This window comes from Oncorhynchus keta, chromosome 7, assembly GCF_023373465.1.
Source record: "Oncorhynchus keta strain PuntledgeMale-10-30-2019 chromosome 7, Oket_V2, whole genome shotgun sequence".
Classification (NCBI taxonomy): Eukaryota; Metazoa; Chordata; class Actinopteri; order Salmoniformes; family Salmonidae; genus Oncorhynchus; species Oncorhynchus keta.
The window spans coordinates 2,261,470-2,272,408 of NC_068427.1; the positions used below are offsets into that span (position 1 = coordinate 2,261,470).

At 42.1% G+C, this 10,939-nt stretch overlaps 1 long non-coding RNA gene across 1 annotated transcript; it reads right to left on the reverse strand.

Moving 5' to 3' along the window:
- Positions 1 to 8,799: 8,799 nt before the first annotated feature.
- On the reverse strand, positions 8,800 to 9,881 carry LOC127931272 (uncharacterized). Its single transcript, XR_008140585.1, has 2 exons — positions 9,492 to 9,881; positions 8,800 to 9,142 (listed from the first exon to the last, which is right to left on the reverse strand). It is a non-coding gene; the product is annotated as an uncharacterized LOC127931272 (long non-coding RNA).
- Between the last annotated feature and the right edge of the window lie 1,058 nt (positions 9,882 to 10,939).

The window sequence follows — 10,939 nt, forward strand, 5'->3', positions numbered from 1 at the left end:
TCACGACGCCAGGACAGCGGAGTCAATCACCACCTTCCGGAGACACCTGAAACCCCACCTCTTTAAGGAATACCTAGGATAGGATAAAGTAATCCTTCTCACCCCCCTTAAAAGATTTAGATGCACTATTGTAAAGTGGCTGTTCCACTGGATGTCATAAGGTGAATGCACCAATTTGTAAGTCGCTCTGGATAAGAGCGTCTGCTAAATGACTTAAATGTAAATGTAAATGTAAACCTCCATGCTAGTAAAACTAAGTGTATGCCTTTCAACCAATTGCTGGCCGCACCCTCCCGCCCGACTAGCATCACTACTCTGGATGGTTCTGACTGATAATATGTGGACAACTAGAAATACCTGCCCAATATTTACGGATTTCTATGAATGTGAGTGAAATATTTTCCCCTACAATTTGTAAAATATTGAAAGCATCATTCTTTGTTTGAATATTGGGTGGGTATATACCAGTCATTACAAGAGACTGTATTTGAGAAGGCGTGGCACGAAGTACAGTGGGGCAAAAAAGTATTTAGTCAGCCACCAATTGTGCAAGTTCTCCCACTTAAAAAGATGAGAGAGGCCTGTAATTTTCATCATAGGTACACTTCAACTATGACAGTACCAGGACCTCCGGGGAAAAAAAATGAGAAAATAAATCCAGAAAATCACATTGCGGGATTTTTAATGAATTTATTTGCAAATTATGGTGGAAAATAAGTATTCTTGCCGGGTTAATCAAAACAGTTCCTTGTTGCTTGAAACAAGCCAGGACTGACATAGTCCTACTCTTGTTCTTGCCCTGTCTGCGATTTTTGAATTATGACATTTTCTAGATGTTTGAGTAGATGGAAGACCAAGACACTGACCGGAATGTTTTAGTCCTTTGGCTGTTATTCTGCACTCACATAAACATGATGTCCATGTAAGAAAGTAGTCCTCCCCTACTTCTGATGCCAGCGAATATTTGTTTGTCACCTTTTAGAGTGAAGTGTTTCATTTCGCTCCAATTTCTGTGTAAGTGATTTTCTCACGTGATCAAACCAACCCGGACTTTTACTCACTCCCGGAGTGCCTGCGACAATAATTCCTAAACATACTCATTACCCCAACTCATAATTTATTAATTTAGACCATAATAACGAAAAACACAAATTTAAATATGTGCTCAACTCTCAAAAGCTTCCAAAAGTGTATTCTTTCGGACAGAGTTCTCACACTTAGAACGTATGTTTCACATTCGGATGTTTCCAATCCATTTATTCCAGCATCTCTTTGTTTGCATGGTCAGACAGTTTGTCTGGATACGCATTGTAGTGTTGTTGATGTTGTTGTCATCGTCAAATATTCTATCTCTGTAATTGTCGGGGTGTCTTGGTGGTCATTAAATGCTTCCATTGATCTGTATGCCATGATACTGTCTCACTCTCCTCACCTATTCTCTGCTCTCATAATCCACCCAATGTAATGCTGTAACTGTTGTTGAGACTGAAATCTCACTATACTAGCCCAACAAACTTAAATGGAATAATAGTAACAGGTGGATCGGAAGAAACATCCTCAGAAATGGTTACATCTAGGTGTAATGCATTTAGAATGGAACATGAGATTGTAGGGTGCTACAGAATACATAAATCGTCACTTGGCCACATTCGGCCATGTTTTTAGATGTTTTTTTTGTAAAAAACGGGGGCTTTAGAAATGCTTACCGCAAGGGCTACTTTCGATTTGGAGTGTGCTTGAGTTAATTTAAGTTCAGAGGAGAGCAATTACATGCAACCATGGCCTGACAAAGATCCTCTCGGTTTAATTGAAAGGAATTTTCAAATATTTAAAGTCCCAATGCAGTTGTTTTTATCTCAATATCAAATTACAGATTTTTCTATACACAGTATACATATTTTTATTATAGATTTCAAATATACAATTGCAGAATTGTTAGTTTTTTTCACTCACAAAGAACAGCTCCAACCCCCCACCCCAATCCCACCCACCTTTCCATCCCAGAGAATAATGCTATACTTTTTAAAATGTATATACATTTACATTTAAGTCATTTAGCAGACGCTCTTATCCAGAGCGACTTACAAATTGGTGCATTCACCTTATGACATCCAGTGGAACAGCCACTTTACAATAGTGCATCTAAATCTTTTAAGGGGGGGTGAGAAGGATTACTTTATCCTATCCTAGGTATTCCTTAAAGAGGTGGGGTTTCAGGTGTCTCCGGAAGGTGGTGATTGACTCCGCTGTCCTGGCGTCGTGAGGGAGTTTGTTCCACCATTGGGGAGCCAGAGCAGCGAACAGTTTTGACTGGGCTGAGCGGGAACTGTACTTCCTCAGTGGTAGGGAGGCGAGCAGGCCAGAGGTGGATGAACGCAGTGCCCTTGTTTGGGTGTAGGGCCTGATCAGAGCCTGGAGGTACTGAGGTGCCGTTCCCCTCACAGCTCCGTAGGCAAGCACCATGGTCTTGTAGCGGATGCGAGCTTCAACTGGAAGCCAGTGGAGAGAGCGGAGGAGCGGGGTGACGTGAGAGAACTTGGGAAGGTTGAACACCAGACGGGCTGCGGCGTTCTGGATGAGTTGTAGGGGTTTAATGGCACAGGCAGGGAGCCCAGCCAACAGCGAGTTGCAGTAATCCAGACGGGAGATGACAAGTGCCTGGATTAGGACCTGCGCCGCTTCCTGTGTGAGGCAGGGTCGTACTCTGCGGATATATATAAAGTGCATACATGTTGGATCATAGTTTAAAATTAATCTTCATGTGATAAATTAGTGAATATATGGTCTATAAGTAGAAATACACATCTGCAGGCAAAAATATTTATTAAACAGACTGTAAAAGTATATAATAATAAAAAGAAAGAAGAAAGAAGAAAAAGTACTAGATGCGAGTGAAAGAAAAGGTTGCCAAAAGGAGCAGAACCTGACTGTTGATCCTCTCAAGTGAATTTTATATTTTCTAATTTAAGATATATGTATTTGAGACACATATATAGTATATATATATATATATATATATATATATATATATATACTGCTCCAAAAAATAAAGGGAACAATAAAATAACACATCCTAGATCTGAATGAATGAAATATTCTTATTAAATACTTTTTTCTTTACATAGTTGAATGTGCTGACAACAAAATCACACAAAAATGATCAATGGAAATCAAATGCATCAACCCATGGAGGTCTGGATTTGGAGTTTGAAAACCACACAACATGCTGATCCAACTTTGATGTAATGTCCTTAAAACAAGGCAAAATGAGGCTCAGTAGTGTGTGTGGCCTCCTACTTGCCTGTATGACCTCCCTACAATGCCTGGGCATGTTCCTGATGAGGTGGCGGATGGTCTCCTGAGGGATCTCCTCCCAGACCTGGACTAAAGCATCCGCCAACTCCTGGACAGTCTGTGGTGCAACGTGGCATTGCTGGATGGAGCGAGACATGATGTCCCAGATGTGCTCAATTGGATTCAGGTCTGGGGAACGGGCGGACCAGTCCATAGCATCAATGCCTTTATCTTGCAGAAACTGCTGACACACTCCAGCCACATGAGGTCTAGCATTGTCTTGCATTAGGAGGAACCCAGGGCCAACCGCACCAGCATATGGTCTCACAAGGGGTCTGAGGATCTCATCTCGGTACCTAATGGCAGTCAGGCTACCTCTGGCGAGCACATGGAGGGCTGTGCGGCCCCCCAAAGAAATGCAACCCCACACCTTGACTGACCCACCGCCAAACCGGTCAAGCTGGAGGATGTTGCAGGCAGCAGAACGTTCTCCATGGCGTCTCCAGACTCTGTCACGTCTGTCACATGTGCTCAGTGTGAATCTGCTTTCATCTGTGAAGAGCACAGGGCGCCAGTGGCGAATTTGCCAATCTTGGTGTTCTCTGGGCAAATGCCAAACGTCCTCCACGATGTTGGGCTGTAAGCTCAACCCCCACCTGTGGACGTCGGGCCCTCATACCACCCTCATGGAGTCTGTTTCTGACCGTTTGAGCAGACACATGCACATTTGTGGCCTGCTGGAGGTCATTCTGCAGGGCTCTGGCAGTGCTCCTCCTGCTCCTCCTTGCTCAAAGGCGGGGGTAGCCGTCCTGCTGCTGGGTTGTTGCCCTCCTACGGCCTCCTCCACGTCTCCTGGTAGCGCCTCCATGCTCTGGACACTACGCTGACAGACACAGCAAACCTTGCCATAGCTCACATTGATGTGCCATCCTGGATGAGCTGCACTACCTGAGCCACTTGTGTGGGTTGTAGACTCCGTCTCATGCTACCACTAGAGCGAAAGCACCGCCAGCATTCAAATGTGACCAAAACATCAGTCAGGAAGCATAGGAACTGAGAAGTGGTCTGTGGTCACCACCTGCAGAACCACTCCTTTATTAGGGGTGTCTTGCTAATTGCCTATAATTTCCACCTGTTGTTTATTCCATTTGCACAACTGCATGTGAAATTTATTGTCAATCAGTGTTGCTTCCTCAGTGGACAGTTTGATTTCACAGAAGTGTGATTGACTTGGAGTTACATTGTGTTGTTTAAGTGTTCCCTTTATTTTTTTGAGCAGTGTATATTTATATTTCATAAAACGGCATTAGCACTTACCTGTCCAGAAGTATGTCCTGTCCTTGCAGAAACAGCTCCTCAGTTCCTGTTTGAATCATAACACTCAAAGATTCCTCAAACAAAAAATCTGTCTCACTTTCACTTTTTCACTTTCACTTTAGACTTTGACTTTGCTTTTCCTGATTTATTCGTCATAATGTCTTCAATGAAATCGTTGAAAATACAACTGTCCGAAAGACTGCTGCGCGTAACAAGCGTCACAGCAACTCCTCTGATAGTCAAGTCGAGAGTGGAGTTCCTTATGCGTGCATTTACAAACAAGGAATGGTGGTCCAACCCAAAACCATGACATACTGCCGTTTACCTCAGCTCATTGGCTATCTACCCAGCTAGATTTCAAGAAGATAAGTGGTCATTGGGCAGAAATACAATCAATCAACGCTAAAATTATTTGTGCGCAAGGTCGTCATGTCTCGTTGTCTTCAAATCAGTTCACTTCGGTCAAAACTCCCCGCAAAAAAAACAACAACGTTTGACTGTGTTGCAAACATCCAGAGGAATGCACTGAAACCAACCATGACTAGATAAACGATGGTTTACCGTGTGTAATTACGTCGAATGCTCCGTAAAAAATTGATAGAGATGGAAATCACGGCACAAACGTGTTACAAAATGTTTCGATTAAGGGTATAAAAAATTGATTTTATCAAAGAAAACTGCACTTCATTTGATCACTGGGACCCTCAGAAAGAGAAATAAGAGCAAGATATCAGAATGTAAGTCAGAATTTTACCTTCAGAAGTGAATGTGTAAAAACTGTCATGGCCGAAAATGTTTTTGTTGTTGATTGCTCTTCTCAAACAAAAGCATGGTATCTGTTCTCTGTTATAGCTATTTTAAATCGGAAAACGTAGTTTGATTACCAAGATCCTAATCTTTTGAAGGATGTAAGACACTTGCATTTCCAAGAATGTTTAATGTTATCACGTTGTATTTTTAGTTGTCACTCTGAAATTTCCCCTGATGTTGATCCCTGTACGGGGATCGCAGCCATATTAACTTCTTGCGTCGATTAATCCCGTATCCGGGAGCGTAATCATAGCCTCAAGCTCATTAGCATAATGCAATGTTAACTATTCATGAAAATCGCAAATGAAATGAAATAAATATATTGGCTCACAAGCTTAGCCTTTTGTTAACAACACTGTCATCTCAGATTTTCAAAATATGCTTTTCAACCATAGCTACATAAGCATTTGTGTAAGAGTATTGATAGCTAGCATAGCATTAAGCCTAGCATTCAGCAGGCAACATTTTCACAAAAACAATAAAAGCATTCAAATAAAATAATTTACCTTTGAAGAACTTCAGATGTTTTCAATGAGGAGACTCTCAGTTATATAGCAAATGTTCAGTTTTTCCAAAAAGATTATTTGTGTAGGAGAAATCGCTCCGTTTTGTTCATCACGTTTGGCTAAGAAAAAAACCAGAAAATTCAGTCATTACAACGCCAAAATTTTTTCCAAATTAACTCCATAATATCGACAGAAACATGGCAAACGTTGTTTAGAATCAGTCCTCAAGGTGTTTTTCACATATCTATTCGATGATAAGTCATTCGTGGCAGTTGGGTTTCTCCTCTGAAGTAAATGGAAAAATGCACGCAGCTGGAGATTACGCAATAATTGCAACGGAGGACACCAAGCGAGCACCTGGTAAATGTAGTCTCTTATGGTCAATCTTCCAATGATATGCCTACAAATATGTCACAATGCTGCAGACACCTTGGGGAAACGACAGCAAGTGTTCCTTGCGCATTCACAGCCATATAAGGAGACATTGGGGCAAAATCTGGGGCATTTCCTGTTTGAAATTTCATCTTGGTGCCTGTAGCATCAGTTCTGTGGCACTCACAGATAATATCTTTGCAGTTTTGGAAATGTCAGAGTGTTTTCTTTCCAAAGCTGTCAATTATATGCATAGTCGAGCATCTTTTCGTGACAAAATATCTTGTTTAAAACGGGAACTTTTTTTATCCAAAAATTAAAAGAGCGCCCCCTATATCGAAGAAGTTAAGAGAAGAAATTACAACTGGAAATGTGGATGCAGTAATGTGTGTAATTGATCTAACAAAGGCAGAGACAGAGGAAAGGTGACAGGACCAAGCTTTTATAAGGCACTAGTCTGTCTCAGGGGCATGAAGCCAAAATGTGAATATTAAATTACTTAAAAGCTAAAACACCATTAGGGCATCTTAAGTGTTTGGTTTTTTTTATTCTTGGAGGTTTGCTATTCCAGATGAAGGTAGAAATCAGTTGATTCAGAAATTTTAATAATAATTTTGGTAGAGACAAGGGAAGACTTTGAAACAACTTTATAAAAAATGGGAAGCGTATTCATTTTTATATATTGCATTATCCCAACTAAAGATAGAAGTATTATAACATGTGGAATTGTTTTAAAGATGGTCATACTAAGTATTATTTAGCTATTTGATTGAGAATTTTAAGACCCCTTAAGGTATCAAATATTGGATGAAACATTGAATTTTGCATTACTGCTATTGGCCAATACAAACACTGTAACGATCGGCGTTGGAAGGATTGGTGCAGCGTGGAAGGCGTTCATCATGTTTATTAATGTGAACCAGCAACAAAACAATAAAGAGTACCAAAACGAACGTGCAGCGTTGTAGTGCAACAAGGCTACAATACAAAAACAAGATCCCACACAAAACAGGTGGCAAAAGAATGCCTAAATATGATTCCCAATCAGAGACAACGATAGACAGCTGCCTCTGATTGGGAACCATACTAGGCCAACCTAGCAACGAAAAACTAGACTGCCCACCCTAGTCACACATTGAATAACAGATTCACCACATGAAAAAAAATCTCTAATAAGTTTATTTTGATGTGTCTGTCCTGCGATATAAGAAACATTAGTAAACTATTTTCCCCTTCATTTTAGGCACTAAACTATCTCCAAATATACTTCCATTCATCAACGTTAGGGGGTTAAACAGACGGATTTTGTAGGAGAATGTTTTATTATGTTAAATGGATTTCCGTGGTGCAACGGACATTGTAGGCTAAGATTAATTACACTTCCTAATAAACTTTAAAATGGTATTAGCTAAATGATACCTACAGTGCCTTGCAAAAGTATTCATCCCCTTGGCGTTTTTCCTATTTTGTTGCATTACAAGCTGTAATTTAAATGGATTTTTATTTGGATTTCGTGTCATGGACATACATAAAATAGTCCAAATTGGTGAAGTGAAATGAAAACAATTACTTGTTTCAAAAATTTCAAATGAAATTCCAAACGCAAAAGTGGTGCGTGCATATGTATTCACCCCTTTGCTATGAAGCCCCTAAATACGATCTGGTGCAACCAATTACCTTCAGAAGTAAACATAATTAGTTAACCCTTTCATGCGCAAGTTCCAAATATCTCTAATGGTCACCCCAGTGTGTTTTTTTTTATGCATGTGATGTTAGAATGTTCTCTCCATTCCAGAATGTGATTGTTACGCAACAGTACATTTAATCCGCACTGCCCTCAAACCAAGGCACGCAGCCTGTTTTTATTTATAAGCCGTTTTCTACTTGTCAATTTTAAATGATTTTCTAACAAGTTTTTTATTTTCTAAGACAAGTTTGAATTCATTCACATAAAAGTAGTCATTTTTACTTTTGTGGAACAATAAAGTTTTTTAAACATTCCTGACCCGGACAAAATTCCCCAAACACTTCCCAATTGTTTGTGCAGTTCAAGTCTGCAGACATTTGCTCATCGCCTGTCCTGCACACACGTGTTCCACATTTCCGTCTGTTGCCTTCATCGCAGTCATAGTTGTTTTCGTTACCAATAATAACTTAGGATATGTGTGCGTTTCTTCAAAGTAAGTTCCGTTTTACGTTATAATAGTTTCTGCATGTCGTGTTATGTTGTTTCTACTATAGCATAATATTTTTGTGTATATTCCTTTTAAAGCGGACACGCGAGGTAACGTTACTCATTTCATAACCTTTATGGTGTTATACTCAATGCTTAGGTAGCTAGCTACATTCTTCTATTAGCTCTGTTACGGGGGCTGAGTCACTGGCTTGCTGGGGCTCTCTCGTGCCGTCCCTGGGGGGGGTGCGTCACCTGGGTGGGTTGATTCACTGTTGTGGTCGGCCTGTCTGGGTTGCCCCCCCCCCCCCTTGGGTTGTACCGTGGCGGAGATCTTTGTGGGCTATACTCGGCCTTGTCTCAGGATGGTGAGTTGGTGGTTGAAGATATCCCTCTAGTGGTGTGGGGGCTGTGCTTTGGCAAAGTGGGTGGGGTTATATCCTTCCTGTTTGGCCCTGTCCGGGGGTGTCCTCGGATGGGGCCACAGTGTCTCCTGACCCCTCCTGTCTCAGCCTCCAGTATTTATGCTGCAGTAGTTTATGTGTCGGGGGGCTAGGGTCAGTTTGTTATATCTGGAGTACTTCTCCTGTCCTATTCGGTGTCCTGTGTGAATCTAAGTGTGCGTTCTCTAATTCTCTCCTTCTCTCTTTCTTTCTCTCTCTCGGAGGACCTGAGCCCTAGGACCATGCCCCAGGACTACCTGACATGATGACTCCTTGCTGTCCCCAGTCCACCTGGCCATGCTGCTGCTCCAGTTTAAACTGGCCTGGGCCCTAGGACCATGTCCCAGGACTACCTGACATGAGGACTCCTTGCTGTCCCCAGTCCACCTGGCCATGCTCCTGCTCCAGTTTCAACTGTTCTGCCTTACTATTATTCAACCATGCTGGGTCATTTATGAACATTTGAACATCTTGGCCACGTTCTGTTATAATCTCCACCCGGCACAGCCAAAAGAGGACTGGCCACCCCACATATGCTCTCTCTAATTCTCTCTTTCTTTCTCTCTCTCGGAGGACCTGAGCCCTAGGACAGTGCCCCAGGACTACCTGACATGATGGCTCCTTGCTGTCCCCATTCCACCTGACTGCTGCTGCTCCAGTTTCAACTGTTCTGCCTTATTATTATTCGACCATGCTGGTCATTTATGAACATTTGAACATCTTGGTCATGTTCTGTTATAATCTCTACCCGGCACAGCCAGAAGAGGACTGGCCACCCCACATAGCCCGGTTCCTCTCTAGGTTTCTTCCTAGGTTTTGGCCTTTCTAGGGAGTTTTTCCTAGCCACCGTGCTTTTACACCTGCATTGTTTGCTGTTTGGGGTTTTAGGCTGGGTTTCTGTACAGCACTTTGAGATATCAGCTGATGTACGAAGGGCTATATAAATAAATTTGATTTGATTTGATTTGAGCTCTGGAAAACAATGCTAATTGCGTCAGAGAAGTATTAGCATGTGTTATATTTTGAAGCTGCCATGACCTTATGACTCCCAAGTGGCGCAGCTGTCTAAGGCACAGCGTCTCAGTGCTAGAGGTGTCACTACAGACACCCATGTTCAAATTCAGACTGCATTTCTATCAAAGTAAGTGCCTTATTATGTTATAATAGTTTCTGTATGTTGTGTTATACTGTTTCTACCGTAGCTCACTGTGTGTATGGAGAATAATATATTTGTGTGTATGGAGCATAATATATTTGTGTATATTCCTTATAACCGCGGACACGCGAGGTAACGTTACTCATGTTTGATATTTCTTTCTCCAGTCAAGTGGTCCACCTTCCCTATGGCCGACATGGTTGCTGTATGGACAGTGGAGAGGACATGGATGTCTCGTTTGTCCTGCCACTTTACTGTCAGCTGTTGACATTTCTTATTTTGTCACGGGTCATTTAGGATGGCAGTAGCATTGTTGATGAAATGCAGTCATCGCAGCAGAACTAGGAAGCAGACTTGAGAAAATAGGGTGGCAAAGAAGGGAGTTGCAAACATAGGATCTGTGCTCCAGTATTCTCTTAGGGAGTTCTTCTTTACTATCCCCATGAGAAGGACTGTCACCAGGAAGGTATACAATTCACTAATTGTGGTTGTCCCCCTCACTCCTGGCTCTCTCTTCTCCTGAGGCTCCAAGGCATAGTGATTGGTCTCCTCTACTGTGTCTCCCACCAGCTCCTCTGTCAGAAACATCTTGAAGCACTCTGCCTCAGATGGAAATGGCAAGGGCCATTGCACTCCAGACTGAGATTCATCAAAGCAAACCACAGGGCCAGGAGGGGTGAAATGGCTGGCAGCCTTCCAGCTACCACAGAACTTCTGTACTTCATCCACTGTCGGTCTGCCTCCATCACCACCAGCATCTTCAAAGGGAACTGGGACTTTGTCTGTGGACAAGGGGTCCTCAGATTCGGGGTTCTCACGGGCTGGGGGAAGCTCCTCACTGTCACTGTCAGAATCTGATTCCTGACTT